Below are 17,830 nucleotides of genomic sequence, written 5' to 3' on the forward strand. Positions count from 1 at the left end.
TGGAATCGGGCAGCACTCAGTGATAAGAGAGAAGTTCACCACTGTGGTATCACAACGAACTGAATAGTCTAAGTGAGCCTGATACATCGGGCTGCCACATAACCTAACCTAACCTCTCAATGTTGGACTCTCTGAAACCCGGCCACCTTCAAACATGGACATTTATCTGGATACGTTTGCTTTATTAACACATTAAAATTAACATCTCAAACCTGGACACATCTCAAAGGTGGGCATTATTCTCACCATTGACTGATCCTCCGATTTCATAACCGGACGTTCATCAACGCTTGAATTCCATCACGAATAACTTTATTTCAGAATGTAGAAATCAAAATACTTTATGCTATGTTGACAAAGAATAAAATAACTGTAATTTAATCAGGGGCATACAGATGTCGGGCGGCAGTTTGTAGCCCAATCTGATTAGTTAGATCGAGGAGAAGAGGGAGGCCTGAAAGAGCGATTCCTTATCATAGTGTTAGCGCAATTTGGCCGCCACTAAATGGGTTGTCTTTCAGCGTCGAATTTAACCAATAATTCGACATAGTGCAACCTTGTTATCATTGTAGACTCCTTTAGATTGCAATCTAGATGACACCTTCTGAATTCAAGAAAATCAATTTTCAGATAAGTTGATTTACGTTTATTTGACAATGCTCAGAAAAGGTCTCATAGTTGTGGCTCACATGCAAAATTTCGTACATAGTATGTGGCACACCATCTGTGGAAATGCCTACTGTGTCATTGTGGGGCATTTGTAAACTTGCGTACTGAAGAATATAAGTCGTTTACGAAAATTTACTACAACAGAGTAAATCTCTCTTGCATTGGGCAATGATACTAAATTCTTATCTAACCATCCGCAGATAACACCTTTATCTTAGTTCATCCCTTAAGCATACAATAATAGAACTTAAAATCAATCCCCCCAACAAATAATTGCCCAATGATTAATAACCCTACTATGATCTCCATCTAAAACAGCAACATTAATTTTAATTTTCAATTATCCTTATTTTAATTGCCCTGATTACTCAAGAAATAAGTGAGTGAGAGTTACATGCCACAGCTAATTGCAATTTCAATTTTAAGTGGCTGCAACGTTTACGCAAAACGCTCCCCATCAGTCAGCAAAGATTAGGAAAGATTACGTTTTTCATTGAACTCGAAATGTTTGCAAAACGAAACAGGTTAAGCCACCTCAGTCTCTTTGACCAAGGACTCCGTTTACTTGTTTTTTTTTTCTTTTTTTTGGGGAGAATGTGTTGGGTCATAGGATAATGCTACGCAATTTAGTTACATGTCCATGCCGTATGAGTGGGTATTTCGTTTAGTGTCTCTGCCATTCTTTGCCCCTGAGATATTACAGGTGCTCCAATGATGATAGTAAAACTTAACGAATCTGATGCGACACTAAAGGGATTCTCATGTCTGCATGTTTAGTTGACAGTTTGGAGCTCTGTGTGTTTTGAGAACACGTTTCAGGGAATTTTTGTATGGTTCATGTGAGATATGACTTTTGTTATTGGACTTTGTGAATGGAACGTGTATTTGAATGCAGTCATCAATCAAAGTGAAATGGCAAAAATGACTGCAGTTATTTTGGGCTTTAGCACAAACTTCAATATCTCGAAGAGAAGAGAAAATTATTTATGTTAGGTCATTTGAGAATTATGGGTAATTCTTTTAAAATGTGATCTGGAAAATTTTGTTATATGTTAGTTAAGTGATGAATTATTCGTGTCTGATTATCACCTTGGCCACCTTGGTGCAATGGTTAGCATGCCCGCCTTGCATACACAAGGTCGTGGGTTCGATTCCTGCTACGACCGAACACCAAAAAGTTTTTCAGCGGTGGATTATCCCACCTCAGTAATGCTGGTGACATTTCTGAGGGTTTCAAAGCTTCTCTAAGTGGTTTCACTGGAATGTGGAACGCCGTTCGGACTCGGCTATAAAAAGGAGGTCCCTTGTCATTGAGCTTAACATGGAATCGGGCAGCACTCAGTGATAAGAGAGAAGTTCACCACTGTGGTATCACAATGGACTGAATAGTCTAAGTGAGCCTGATACATCGGGCTGCCACATAACCTAACCTAACCTAACCTTGGCCATTATTGCTAAGGCAGTCAGTACTGACAGTTGCTATGGTTGCGTTTAGACACGACTGGAATTTTTCGCTTTTTTCATCTTGAATATTTTTTAAACGAATAAAAAATATTGTTAAAAATATTATGTTAATTAATAATCTGATCCATAAGCAGAAGCCTTTGTAATGCACTTCAGATTCATATAAACCAGATTCTAGAAAAATAAAGACTTGAATAGTTTTAAGCTACGATTGTAATCGCATTTTTTTATATATTTACTTGGAGAATTTCTTGTATGAAATTCCTTGAAATCGGAAAAAAATATTTATTTTTTTCCCACGAAGCAATTCATCTCTCCGCCAGGGCGCTTGCCATATTGCTATGAGTAATAGAGGGCTTTGACATTTTCTTTCTATGACAGTGCAAAATATATATATATTTTTTTAATTTCTTCAATGCATGACATTCATTACGTTTCAGACCAAGCTATATTGACTTAATTTACAGTCAATATAGCTTCCCCCCAAAATCTCTCCGGACTCAACTTGCATATAATGACAATGACCTGTTTGTTTGTGTAAAACTATAGTTGGCTGCCCATGGTGAGGGGTGGGGGTGGATAGTGCAAATAATTCTCGTTTGTTTCAATATTGATTTTGAGAGTTGCATTTAATTTCATAACTCAACTCTCACCTCTCTTCAATGAGCATTTAGACAATGACGTCGTTTATTGTTGTGTCGTCTCATTGCTTGTGCGTGTATGTGTGTGCCATTTTCTATGCAAATTTTATTGACATTTATTTCTATTGTTGGCTAAGCCGTTTATTTTAATTTTGCTCTCTTTTCTATTCCTGTCACATAGTGTGGTTAATGGTACACAAGAATACATCAAATACAAACAAACAACGAAACAAACGTTTAGCAAGGATGTGAACCCATGTGGGTTCAATTCACTGCCAAAGGGAAAACATTTGTTTTCATTAGAATTAAAATTGAAAACAACTATGACTTTTTTATACCTCCCAATATTTCATAGGATGTATCTACATTGTCTTTCTGTTTCCAAGGTGTTAAAGGTGTGGTCTGACCCTTCAAATTATAATTACATTCCCGATCACTGTGAAATTCGGAGCCGATTTAAATATTTTCATCTGTCCGTCAATCCTATCAGAACAATAGGCCATAGCAGATGTACAACATATCCTCCTTATTTGTCTTCTTGAACGTTGGATTCCAACTTTATATATTCTAGATCAGGAAGACGATATAATCATATCCGTCTGTCCTTTTGTCTGTTGTAATCACGCTACAGCCTTCAATAATGATGCAATCGTGCTGAAATTCGGTACAGTTTCGTTGCTTGCCTATAAGCAGGTCAAATTCGCAAATGGGCTATGTCGGTCCAAGTTTTGATATAGCTGCCATATAAACCGACCACCCGATTTGGGGTCTTCAGCATCTAGACACTGTAATTTATATCCAATTTGCCTGAAACTCTAAAGTCTACACTCAGAAAAAAAAATTGAAATCTATATTTCACTAAGCCAATTTAGCTTTATTTTAGTTCATGGAATTTTTATGTTATCTTTGGAGAAAGTTGCGTTTACTATAATAATTTTTTGCGTACATTAGTTAAATTCAAAAAAAAAACAGGAAAAAATTGTACATAAATTAAGCATAAAGATTTACTAATTTCGTATTTCTCACAACATAGTTCATTATTTCTTTAAATTTGTAAATTTTACTAGAAATACGTTCATCATGAACTTCATATGTCACTAAAGACATTCTTGCAATTTTTAACTCCAATTTTTTCCTTCAAACTACGAAATCTTCTTTAACATGAGAAAAAACTTAAATATGTCTAATAAATTTTCTTGAATTTGTCGAAAAATATTTACTTATTTTTGTGATATCTGTGTGATGCCAGCGTTTATAATACTGTTTAGTTAGAATTTTCTAAAAAATATTAAAACTTTTCTAAAATTAACCACAAGGTTTCTTCTTGGTGGGTTTACTGTTTTTTCAATGTAGAGGTATTTTAGGTCCATTTGACTTCTTGAGCATGTAGACTAGAGGTGTGCACGTGACACGAAATTGTCGTGACTCACGATGTCGTGATTCGTGCGTGAGTCACGCTCATGACAACAGCGTGAGTGTGCGTGATTAACAAACCAAAATGTCGTGCGTGAGCGTGAATCACGAAAATAATATATTCGTGAGTGTGCATGAGTAACGAATTACACTCACGAAAATATTCCTGCTCACCAACATAAAACGCTTAAGAGTGTAGAAATCTATGGATTTATACTTATTACTTTGTTATGAATGAACATGAATTTGAATTATACGCTAACCGTTACAGTTTAGAAGTAATTAAGAAATGAATTTTATAGTTTGAATGTTACTCTTTGAAAAACGAATGTCATGTAAAAGGAAAGTTTTTGTACTAAAAGATAGATATTTTTTTCTTGGAAAGTCTTTTCATTTTAAATTGTTCACTTTTTAAAACCCCGTCAAGGAAGCAACATCGTCTTGGTGAGAAACATAACCATCAATAAAGTCAACAGTGAACTAATTCTGCTTGGTGTTCTTATTGTATCTTTACCTCTTCTCTGGGTTACTATACTTGTGTGGGTTAATCTCATTCCCTGAGAGATCTCATCCCACAATTAACTTGGGTTTTTGGGTTATCTCTGTACCTATAAATACAGTCCACAACAACAACAACTTCAACCCGTCAGTATTAGTGGTCCACTCGCTCCAACCCATCATCACGATCCACTGTGTGTTGGAGTCATTCCCCCACAAGCTAGTTAGACTCTATTTGTTCAAAGAGTTAAATTCAATCACAATTTTAGTGACACCTGGGATGTTAAGAGTTTAATAACACTCTCGATTTTAATAATGCTCATGTTTTCAGACACTTCGGTAAGGTAAGTTAATCATAAAATTATTCGTGAGTCACGACGTTTTCGTGCGTGAGTGTGCATGAGTACAAATTTTCTTTTCGTGGGTGTGCGTGAGCGTGATTCCTACCAAAAAATATCGTGCGTGAGTGTGCGTGAGTATAATTTTTCAGTCGTGAGTGTGCGTGAGCGTGAGTAAACTATTACTCGCGTGCACACCTCTAATCTAGACGCAGCAATTTTTATCCGATTTGCCTGAAATTGGAAATCTAGAGATATGCTAGACCCAAAAAGAAGTGTGTTGAACAAGGTTTTTGTTGGTCCCTATTTCGGTCCCCATAAAGACTGATCTGCTGCCCAGCAAAAAAAATTGGAAGTTCTTCCAAAAGCACGACTTTAAAAGCACTTCCAAAAATGTCCTCCCAAAGGTGTTTTTCATTTTAACTACACAGGAAGATCTTTTAATTCAATTTTTTATAACTCTCGTTTTTCATATTTTCAATGGGTAATTTTAACTTTTTTGGTTTCAAATTGGGTAAAAACGGACTAAGAATTAATAATCTGGTGCAAATTATTAAATTTTGTCGAAAAAAATTGTTAAATTCATTCTTGAAAAATTGCGAAATGCGTTAGGATGCATTCAAAATTATAAATAAAATTTAAAAAATATTTTTTGGCAAAATATTACAAAATTTTAATTTCACATCGAAAACACTGAATTCGGATCACACCTTAAGAAGTGATTAAAATTCAGTGCAACAGCTGTTAAAATGGTGACATCCGTCCTACGACAAGCCCTTGTTAAATTCTTCTGCGGCAATTTTGCACCACTTCCGGATCCAAAAAGAACATTTTCACAACTTTCTTGGGGACGCTTTTTGTACTGGTTGATTTGACTTATTGGTCTTCTAGACAGCAATTTTTATACGATTTGCCTGAAAATAAAAATCAGGCGATTGTTTAGGTCCACAAATAGGTGTGCCGAATTTGGTGGGTATCGGTTCAGTTTTGGTTTAGCCCCCATATAGACCAATATCCCGCTTTGACTTTTTGGGTTTTTGGAAATGATTTTTTTTATTTGCCTGAAATTCGAAATCTGGAGGTATGTTAGAACTAAAGGGTGGTTAAATTGTAAGGGCCGATGTTGAATGTGAACCACACCTAAACGCCAAGTTTTTTCCGAATTTTATTTGACATTTCTCCATTTCAGACTTACTCAATTTGAACCATGGAGAGATACACAATCCAACAACGTGTTAAATGGTTCCAAGAAATGACAACAGTGGATGATCAATTTTCGAAGAAAATCATCTTCAGTGACACATTTTCACCTCAGTGGATTCGTCAATAAACAGAATTGCCGCATTTGGGCGAATGAGAATCCAAAAGTGATTGTCGAGAAACCAATGCATCCACAAAGAGTGACTGTTTGGTGCGGTTTATGGGCTGGCGGCATCATCGGGCCGTATTTTTTCCAAAATGAGGCCGGTCAGGCAGTTACTGTGAATGGTGTTCGCTATTGTGAGATGATAACGAACTTTTTATGGCCCGAATTGGAAGATATGGATGTGGACGATATGTGGTTTCAGCAGGACGGTGCCACTTGCCACACAGCTAACGAAACAATGGCTCTTTTGCGCAACAAATTCAATGGCCGTGTTATCTCACGTAATGGCGATGTCAATTGGCCGCCAAGATCATGTGATTTGACACCGTTGGACTGTTTTCTTTGGGATTATTTGAAAGAAAATGTGTACGTCGATAAGCCAGCAACAATTCAAGAGCTAGAGGATGAGATAATTCGGCACATTAATGGCATAGAACCTCCTCCAGCGTCATCGAAAATTTGGACCATCGGATGAAGGTGTGCCACCGAGGTCGCGGGGCCCATTTGGCCGATATTTTGTTCCATACATAATTGAGTAATCCCAATATATCATAATAAAATTACAATAATTTCCTAAATAGTTTGTGTTTTATTCAAAATCAACATCGGCCCTTGACATTTTAACCACCCTTTATAAAGAGATATGCCAATTTTGGATTATATTGGTAAGGGTTTGATTAGTGCATAGAAGACGCAATGATCATCCATATTGCACCAAACTACATTTTTTCATATTTCCAAGCTATGAAGATAACTACGTTTTGAACCGACTTGGTATTTCCATAGCGGTTTTAGGCATCATGAAATTCCACACAAGTTGATATGGTAAAAGTTTCCTAGATAATGTCGTAATAATGATAATAATAATGTCGATAGTAAGCGAGCGAGACGTAGCCTATCTATCAACGTCTAGGCTGGGTTAGGTTAGGTTAGGTGGCAACCCGATGTATCAGGCTCACTTAGACTATTCAGTCCATTGTGTACCACACTGGTGAACTTCTCTCTTATCACTGAGTGCTGCCCGATTCCATGTTAAGCTCAATGACAAGGGACCTCCTTTTTATAGCCGAGTCCGAACGGCGTTCCACATTGCAGTGAAACCACTTAGAGAAGCTTTGAAACCCTCAGAAATGTCACCAGCATTACTGAGGTGGGATAATCCACCGCTGAAAAACTTTTTGGTGTTCGGTCGAAGCAGGAATCGAACCCACGACCTTGTGTATGCAAGGCGGGCATGCTAACCATTGCACCACGGTGGCTCACCGTCTAACAAAAACCAAGAAGTCCTAGAGCAAATTCAGATCTAACACTCTTTACTCCTTCCAATTATTTTCCAATACAAATTATATATAAACTCTATGTTTTTTGAAGGTAGAAAAGCATCATCGTTTTGAAACGGTTTATGACAGTTTTAAAGTCACTTTGAAATTTGACAATTTTATTGAAGCTAAGTATGAGAGAAACGGAGTAAATGATATAAACGCTATGGAAGGCCTTTTTTCTTATTCTCTCTCTCTCTCTCTCTCTCTTCCTACGCAAACAAAAACCGTTAAAAAGTAACCTAACGTATAAACAGTCTAGCATATGTCTGTCTGGCCAAATGTCCAAAATTCGCAGAAAATGCGAATGTGTATTGTGTTAATGGTTTTATTAGAATGGGATTTGGCGTTAATTTTATGGCTTTTGTTTGTTCTTTCGATCGTTCGTTCGTTTGTACATTTGTTTGTTTTCTCATTGGGATTTTGTTTGTAGTTTTGTACTTTTTTTTGGTTTATATTTTTAGCGCTGATGGCCAATATTTACTTTACTGTTTAATTACCTATATATGGCGTTGTGTTTATGTTGCTTCTTGCAGTAGCCGTTGCTGCCAGTTTTTCATTTCACAATGATGGTGATGATAATGTCTGTACGTCTGTCTGTCTGTTGTCTATACGGTGTATTTCACTTTAGTTGTTTTTTGTTATTGTTTTTCTCTAATTGACGATTTTAATTTTTTTATTTGTATAATTTTTTTACCGAATGTACATATTCCAGATTTAATTGAGGTTTATTGCAAGTTCTGCTATTTGCTGGTAGAATGGTCTTTTATGCACTTGGTATGTTTTTTACACTCTTTTGTTTACATCACTTGGCAATAACAACACTGTGTAGCTGTTGTTTTCGTTGTTGTTGTTGTTGTTACTTTTTTTAGTTCTCATTGCAGCTCCAGGCTGCTTCAAGAGCCCATTCTGGTGCCTCGATGAAAATTATTTTCACTGGACTTTACCACACCCTACTGCTGCTGCTGCCTTTTTCTTAGGCCTATGAGTTTTCATCATCAGGAGTAGATCTGAAACAAAAGCAGAGCGAAATGAGAAATTAAAGTGGAAATACACAAATGGTCATTGTTATTGTTGGTGGTAGTAGTGTTGAAGGTGTGTTTTTTTTATTTTCGCAAGTGTTGATGTGTAACTGTACTCTCATATTCTTTCATGAGAAGTGACTTCTTAGTGGTTTTTGTCCTAGATTGTTCACAGGTGGAGGAGCCAACAGTTCTAAAATTTAGGTTAAATATGTACGAAATACTTAAGAGGTCTCCTCATTAAATGGTGGTGCGTTTTTGAGTGTTGAAAATGTTATTGTGATGAAGGGTATATGTAAATCATACTGTGGAACACTTTCGATTGTAAAGGGATTTCCAATAAGGGGTGTTATTTTGAGATAACTGAAAATCAATGCCAGCCGAATGATCCTTTTCATATAATGTTGCATAAATAAATCGCACAGTGGCTGCCCTATGTCCTCGATAGCTTCACAAAGATGGGCTATATCGGCCCACTTTTTCGAACGACATTTCGATGTGTTACCAACGGAACGACAAACGCAATTTGGAACCACTGTGTGGTGGTGGGTATAACACGTCAGCGCTATTTAGTAAAATCAAGGCAAGTTTTTGTAGTGAAAAACTGCTTACCAAGAGCAATTGGGCCAATATAGACCGATCTCCAATTGGTCCAATATAGAACATGGAAGTGGCAATTATCATCCGATTAGCTTGAAATTTGAAATCTAGTGGCATTTTAGACTCGTGAGGGGATGTGCGAAATTTGATACATACATCGGTCCAAGTTTTGATATAGCCCCCTTATATAACGATCTCCCCACATGACTTCTTGAGGGCGTGGAAGCCACAATTTTCATCCGATTTGCTAGAAATTTGTAATCTGGCGGTATTTCAGATTCGTAAGGACCTATGCCAATTTTGGTATGCATCGCTCCATGTTCTGATATAGCTCCCATATAGACTTTATTTTTTTACAGTAAACGTTGTTCAAGTCAATACCATCCAATGTCGACCATAATCAAAATTCTCTCTATATATATATATATATATATTTCATATTTTCCTTTAATCTATATGCATGTTTTATGTTTTTTTTTGTATTTTCCCTAAATCTATATCTATATTTTAAATGTAATTATAATTATATTTCATACATTTTAAAACTATTGATGAATATTTAATTTTTAAAAAGTTTGAAATAAATTTATTTTAATTTAAAATAAATCGAATAGCTATTGCAATAAAACTTTTGTTCTGTTATCATCTTTAAAAAAAGAAACAACGTAAGCATTTTATATAAATTGCTTGTGCAAACGATAAATTAATACAAATTTATTTAAATGATTTCCCCTCAATCTTATTCAGAACAATGAAAAATCGACAAATTGTCCATTTGCATACACACGCAATTACTTGTGTACACACGTACAAATGAACAAATCGATAAATAAAGTTTCTCTACATTCATTAAAATAAATTTATGCATGGGTTTAATTACCTCCTTGCATCACATCCTATATGCCAAAGGGTAATCTTTACTAATATAACAATTAAACTAGAAGGTTTTTCTTGGTAATCCCGGAATTCTAATAATTCCCAGGATTTTACTAAATTTTCGCTATAAGTTTTCGGGGAATTAAGTGAGAAAATGTCGGAAATTTTCCACCTTATTCCGTAATAATTTTAATTCTATCGTAAATATAAAAATTTATTATACTCATACATTTATCTTCGAATTGGCTTATTATAGCTGTATACTACATTCTGAGACAATTTTCTATAGAAATAAAATTTTAAAAAAAATTTCTATAGAAATGAAATTTTTGACAATATTTTCTATAGAAATAAAATATTGAGAAACTTTTCTTTAGAAAAAAAAATTTAGAGAAAAATTTTTAAAGGAATAAAATTTTGACAAAATTTTCTCCAGAAATAAAATTTAGAGAAAATTTCTATTGAAATAAAATTTTGACAACATTTTCCATAGAAATAAAATTTTGACAAAATTTTCTTTAGATATAAAATTTTGAGAAAATTTTCTATAAAAAAATTAGAGAAAATTTGCTATAGAAATAAAATTTTGACAACATTTCCTATAGAATAAAATTTTGACAACATTTTCCATAGATATAAATATTATGACAAAATTTTTAAGAAATAAAATTTTGACAACATTTTCTATAGAAATAAAATTTTGAGAAAATTTTCTATTAAAAAAAAATTAGAGAAAATTTTCTATAGAAATAAAATTTTGACAACATGTACCATAGAACTAAACATTATGACACAATTTTCAATAGAAATAAAATTTTGAGAAAATTTTCTAAAGGAATAAAATTTTGACAAAATTTTCTACAGGAATAAAATTTAGAGAAAATTTCTATTGAAATAAAATGTTGACAACATTTTCTATAGAAATAAAATTTTGAGAAGAAAATGTTTAGAAATAAAATTTTGAGAAAATTTTCTTTAGAAATAAAATTATAAGAAAATTTTCTATAGAAATAAAATTTTGACAACATTTTCTATAGAAATAAACATTATGACAAAATTTTTTATAGATATAAAATTTTGACAAAATTTTATATAGAAATAAAATTTTGAGAAAATTTCTATAGAAATAAAATTTTGACAACATTTTCCATAAAAATAAAATGTTTTCTTCAGGAATGAAATTATAAGAAAATTTTCTATAGAAATAAAATTTTGACAACATTTTCTATAGAAATAAACATTATGACAAAATTTTCTATAGATATAAAATTTTGACAAAATTTTCTATAGAAATAAAATTTTGAGAAAATTTCTATAGAAATAAAATTTTGACAATATTTTCCATAGAAATAAAATGTTGACATATTCTATACAAATACAATTTTGACAAAATTTTCTAAAAAAAAATAGAGAAAATTTTCTATAGAAATAAATATTTGACAACATTTCCTATAGAATAAAATTTTGGCAACATTTTCCATAGAAATAAACATTATGACAAAATTTTCTATAGATATAAAATTTTGACAACATTTTCTATAGAAATAAAATTTTGACAACATTTTCTATAGAAATAAAAATTTGATATTTTCTATAGAAATAAAATTTTAACAAAATTGTCTATAGATATAAAATTTTGTTTGGTAGTTTTATGGTAAAATTTTCTCCAAATATTGGTAGATTAATATATTTTTGGCTCGAGTGGCAACCGTGCTCAGAGTACAAAATTAGTCAAATGATCGTGAACGTTTTTCCTTATAAATGGTAGATGCGAAAAATGAATAAAAAACGGTTATATCGAAACATTATAATTTTAAAGAATTTTTAGCAAACAAGGACAAAATAAATTTGAATAATTTTTTAATTATTTTGAAGAATAATAATTTTATTAAAAAAATGCTTTTTTGAATATGTTGATATTGAAAGCCCCCTCTCCTTCAGAATCCAAAGTAAAGGAATCAATTTAAAATTGATACTGAGGTATAAATACGAAATACTCCATGCAGTAATGGTTACATTGCTATAGTTATACAGCCGTGAAATCGACACAGAAATAAGTAACTCCCCATAAAAATCTAACTGCGTATAAAATTCCATTTAAAATGTATGTATTCGTTGATCTACACCTATGTAAAATATTCCAAATCCCATACATTTCAAAACTCATAAATTGTTGCCACCCATTAAGTGATTTGTTAAAAACAAACCAATCCCTCCTCTATTTTGATCTCATCAAAAATAATTAATTGCAAAATCTTAATTTTCCATTCGAATCAAAGCAGCATGTGAAATTGTTGATGGCTATTGCAATTAATGCATTTTTGTACATGAAGAACATCACAAAGAGAATAATGCCTTTTTCTCATTAAATTCTTTCAATAAATATCTGATATTATGTCATATGGATTCCTTTTCTCGGCTATTGACGAATACAAATGAACCTTGAATCGCATTTATCAGCACAGGCTCATCACAATAAAAATAGCTCTTCGTCGATACTTCCAATGTTTATATGAGCGCTACTATGTTTAATGTGTGGGGAAATTTACTCTCAATTGTAGAGAGTAAGTATGGTGTGTGTGTGTATATGGTTAAGTGTTGCAAAGGGAACAAACCAAACACCTTATGGGATTTTGCGGTTGAATTGGCGTTTACTGGAGCAGGCACCAACAAATTGAGAAGAATTCTATGGAATGCCCAAACGAAGGAAATAAATTGAGAATTACTGCTGTCTGATCTTTATGGGCTGTGAAAATGTGGGTATTAGCGATGTAAACAATATTGCACGTGGTAAGAGCTCACATTATTCGCAACATTGAGAACAGTGGGATAAATAAAAATGTTATACGAAAAAAAAACTTGACAACAAATTTTATTATATACAAATGGATTTACAATAATAATTAAAGCAATATTTATAGCTGAATTTCATTGGCGATTCCATGAAAATTAGATCATTGGAGAAATGAATTGCCAGAATTCGATTTTTGATTTGAGTTGAAAAGGAATAAAAAAGCTAAAGATAAACATATCGACTATATGATATCCTACACCGAATTGTAGAAAGTACATATTGTGAATATGTGAATATGAAATCTTAAATTTCATTACCAATTCCATGAATATTAAAACATTGGAGAAATTAATAGCTAGAATTCGTATTTTGCTTTGAGTTAGAAAGAAATGAAAGAGCTTAAGAGAAACAAAATCGTCTATATGATACCCTACACCAGATTATAAAAAACTATATATTGTCCAAATGTTTAAGCTTATTTGTTTAAATAGTGTGAAGTATAAACTTGAGGGCTATATATTTATAATGACTGTAAGATAAAATTCAAAATTACATACACTGAAAAAAATATTTACGTGATATTAAAAATTACGCAACCTAAATTTTAGGATGCGAAATTTACCAAATATTAAGGACAAATTTCTTTAAAACAATGAAATTTTAATTAAAATAAAGTTTATAATCTTTGCTTCAAACATTTTTTTCATTAAATTTAGGACACAAATTTTTCAAATTTGGATCCCTTCGTTAAAGTCGCATGTCTTTGAACTAAGGCTAATTTTTGATTTAAAGAAATTGTCCTTAAATTAACTGAAATATTGAAACTTTAGATTTAAGAAAACAACGCTTCAAATATAGGCTAAGACTTATTTTGAGGGTTTAGCGTCTTCGGATTAAAGTTTTTTTTTTTTGGAATTAAGAAAACATTGTTTACTTTGAAGTATCCGTTATTTTTTGAATTTTTAAACTGGCATTTGTTTGTACGTGAATAGATTTATTAATATACCGAAAAAATAGAATTAAAATTCGATAAATGCGATCTGTATCCTAATTTTAATTTTATTGGTCGTAGATTTAAAGCCAGATAGGTCGTTAAAAATGTCTATACTTTAAAGAAGCCGCATCTTTGGCTCAGAATCAATACCAAAATCCTTAAGGGAAGGTCAAAATCTTTGGATCCAAGTAAACTTTTTTTTTTGAGCGTACCAATAACACTTTACCCCCACTAAAACATCTATTATAAATTTTCTCCTTCCACCATTACATAAAAAAAAAAACATTTTATTAAAAATTGTGTTAAGACAATGAAAAGGTTCAAAAATAGTACGACATGTTTCTTTGTTTACAAGAAAATTCATAATAATAATAATGAAAATGTTCCTTTTATTAATGAATTTGTTTCATTGGCTCCATTTTGTAATTAGATAAAGAAATTATTTCTACCACACTGAAATAAGTATGGACTTAATATGAAAGATCATGCAATCTAAATGTATTTTTTTTAATTGCATAATTTAACATTATTTAGAAGAAATTTCTTTAAAATAGAGAAATTTTAATTAAAACAAAGTTTGTAATCAATTTTTGAAACTTGCGCCCCTTCAATATAGAGCCGAGATTTAAAGACGGATAGCTCCCTAAAAAATTTTATTATTTTACAGAAGGCGCATCTTTGGCTCGGAAACAATAAACAGAAAAAAATCCATAGTTAAACTAACACTAAATATAACTTATTTTTATTGGAAGAAAATATAATTTTTTTTTCGAAATTTTCCATAGTTTAATGAAATCTTATTTTTTTTAAATATGTCTCAATCATTTTATGACCTAACGTGTGTATAAAGTTCAATGACCGTACACATAAGTTCAATGCGAACTAAAGCAAAAGAAAGTTTTCGTACGATTCCTAAAAATATTAAGAATGAACTACTGTACGGTTCAAATGGTCATTCTTTTTTACTTTTAGTTCTTTTTTTCTTCTATGAATTTGTGAACTGTAGTAGTTAAAAAGTCGCTTTGCGGAAATCTCAAAATGTGGAGAACAATTTAGTTCACATTTTCGCACGAGTTAGTTCATTCTTCCTATAAATCAGTTTAATTTTTCGTTGGTACACCGATCCTTAGGAAAAGATCAAAAGTTTTGAAATCAAGTAAACTTTTTTTGTGTACAGTGTTAAAAAATTGGGATGTCGATTGAGAATACCGGAGATTAGGCATTTGGAAATATCACGTGGTTCTTATAGGCAATAAAATTTTGGTGGTATGAGAAAGCTGTCGGCTAGATGGGTGTCATATTTTCTCCAACCGGACAACAAGCTTAACCGTGAAACTATTTCAAAAACGCTTTTGATGCCGTTTATCCGAAATTTTAGTTTTTATCTCATTTCGACAAAACATGGACCCACTGGTATCCTCTACATACTAATATGAGTCGAAGTAGTTAACGAATTGAGACAACACAACCCTGAATTGAAGAAAACTGACCCCATTTGGCGAAGAACAAATTTTCTTTCACAATCATTAAGCCACGATTTACACACTGAAGAAAAGCCTGCCCCGTTCCTACACCGAAAGAACAGCATGCCCGTTTCCAAAAAGTTTGCCTTTACATTTATGATTTTGGTATTGATTCCGAGCCAAAGACATGTTTCTAGGAAACAAATTTAAATTTATAATATGATTTTTAGCTTTTCAAAGGCTTTCAAAGACAATTAAACCCGTGTTAAGGACAATTTAAATTTCCAACTTCGACTCGACTACAAGTGAAAATTGTGCAATATTTCAACTAATAAAAAAGTCTTTAAAATAAAGTGTTAAAAAACATATTCAATTTTTAAATGCTATTTAGCTTTGTAGACAAGATACAAAAATTCCAAAAATTTATTATTTATCATTAATTAAGTTAAAAAATTAAAGCCAAGTTGACCTTAGTAAAATCGAAATTTTCTTTAATGTTAGGATACCCAATTTTAAGTCGAATCCCTGAATTAATATTGAGTTTTATAGACTTGAAGTTTATCGACTTTTCTCTTTTCACTTTTGGTATTGATTCTTAGCCAAAGAAGGGCAAATTCAAGGATTCATTTAAGACACAATTCTCTCTGCATCTCCACATTCCAAGTTGATCTTAGTCAAACAAAATTTTCTTTCATTTGAAGATATCCAATTTTTAGTCGACATCACTTAACTAGAGGACAATATGACTTCATTGAGAAGTTTATCGACTTTTGGACAAGGAAAAAAAAACTTTAAAAACTTTATATCAGAAAAATGCGTCTTCTATGCCAACCCAAATTCGGATTCGTATTTTGAGGACAAGAAGTCTTTGGCCTCACGACAATATTTTTCAGTGCTTAGTACAATTGCTCAAATTGTGCTGCAGCCTCATTTATTGTATTCTCCTGTTTAGGCCTCGCATGATTTATTTTGTTTCCAATGATAAAAAGACACTCACAATTATCACTATGGTGGGAAGCCATCACCACCAGGGAGACCTATTTTGAAGGGCTTAAGAAATCGTATTTTTAAAAAACAAAGTGGGCCACGTTGATAAAGAAATCGCCACATTTTCAAAAGTACTTATAACATAGAATACAATCACATTCTAACTTAAAATGGAAGGACTTATATTACTTTTCCATAACACTCACATTCAAACAAACTCATATTTTACCTCAGCTGTAGTTGTGTTAGTTTTCACAAAATATCCTTAAATTGTTTATTGTAAATTTATTTGATATTTTCTATTGACAACTTGTATATTTAAATCTGTGTTTATTCCTATAAAATATTAAATGTTTTTATGTAATAAAATACCCAACAAATAAATTAATTTCAATAGTGGAGTTAACCACAAATATTCGTAATGCAATCTTATCAGCTTTTGAGTCTGTCACTCTCATGCAATCGCACATAAACATACATAAATCTCTCACTCAATCAGCCATTTGGTTTTGTGGGGGATTCAAGCTTTCAGTGTCGAAATATAGTGTTCGAGTGTGTGTTGGTGTGTAGGTATGTAAAACGCGGATATGTGTCAGTTGTTGTTGTAAAAAAAAAAACACCTGTGAATTTCGAATTTACGTAAATTTTTTATTTTGTTTCCTTCGTGTTTTCGCTGGTGGCATGTGGTATTAATTTTGTTTTTGTCTGTTAAGGTTGTTAAGGCTTTTTGGATTTCTTTTTCGCTCAAAATTTGTGTGTTTCTCGTTTTTTAACAAAGAAGAAACCCAAATATGTTTAAATTGATTTTTTTGTTTTCTTTGGCCTTGTATACAAACCTTCACATTCACACTCACAATGGCTGTGATTTTTTCCTTAAGCCAATGTTGCCTGTATATATGGCACAGTCATGATAACCGGATATCCTTTTGGCCTCACAGTTTTCAACACATTTCATACACATTATGAAAAGGGTTTCAATCACTTTGGCTTCTTTAAATCAATTACATTTTTTTTTGTATGTCATAATTTGAAAAGTATTACACTTTATTTAGTCGTAAAATGTTTTTTTTTTTTTTTGCAAACCCGGAAGCCTTTTCGCTTCTTGTCTTTATTTTAAGTATTGCTTATGGACCATTTAGTGGTTGCTTGAAATGTTAGAGAGCTGTTTAAGTGAACATTTTCTAAATTTATGAGTGGCCATAAAAACATTTTTATGTTAAGTTTCTATTTCATAAAATAAATCATAGCTGTATTCTATTCATATCGTTAATCTTAAGGTAGAAAATAAAATGTGGTCAAACACCCATTATGGTAGAGCACATTTATGAATATAATTTTATGGTGGTGCTGTGTATGAAATGATGTTTTTTAAATTTTGTATATGAT

At 32.3% G+C, this 17,830-nt stretch overlaps 1 protein-coding gene across 1 annotated transcript in view; it reads right to left on the minus strand.

Moving 5' to 3' along the window:
• LOC142239089 (uncharacterized) overlaps positions 1 to 17,830 on the minus strand; it is a 225,080-nt gene that overhangs the window by 157,364 nt on the left and 49,886 nt on the right. The window contains exon 2 of the mRNA XM_075310851.1: positions 8,209 to 8,718. The gene's annotated coding sequence lies outside the window, so the exon portion shown is untranslated. The remainder of the gene's footprint in view (positions 1 to 8,208; positions 8,719 to 17,830) is intronic.

Source organism: Haematobia irritans, chromosome 5 (assembly GCF_050003625.1).
Source record: "Haematobia irritans isolate KBUSLIRL chromosome 5, ASM5000362v1, whole genome shotgun sequence".
Classification (NCBI taxonomy): Eukaryota; Metazoa; Arthropoda; class Insecta; order Diptera; family Muscidae; genus Haematobia; species Haematobia irritans.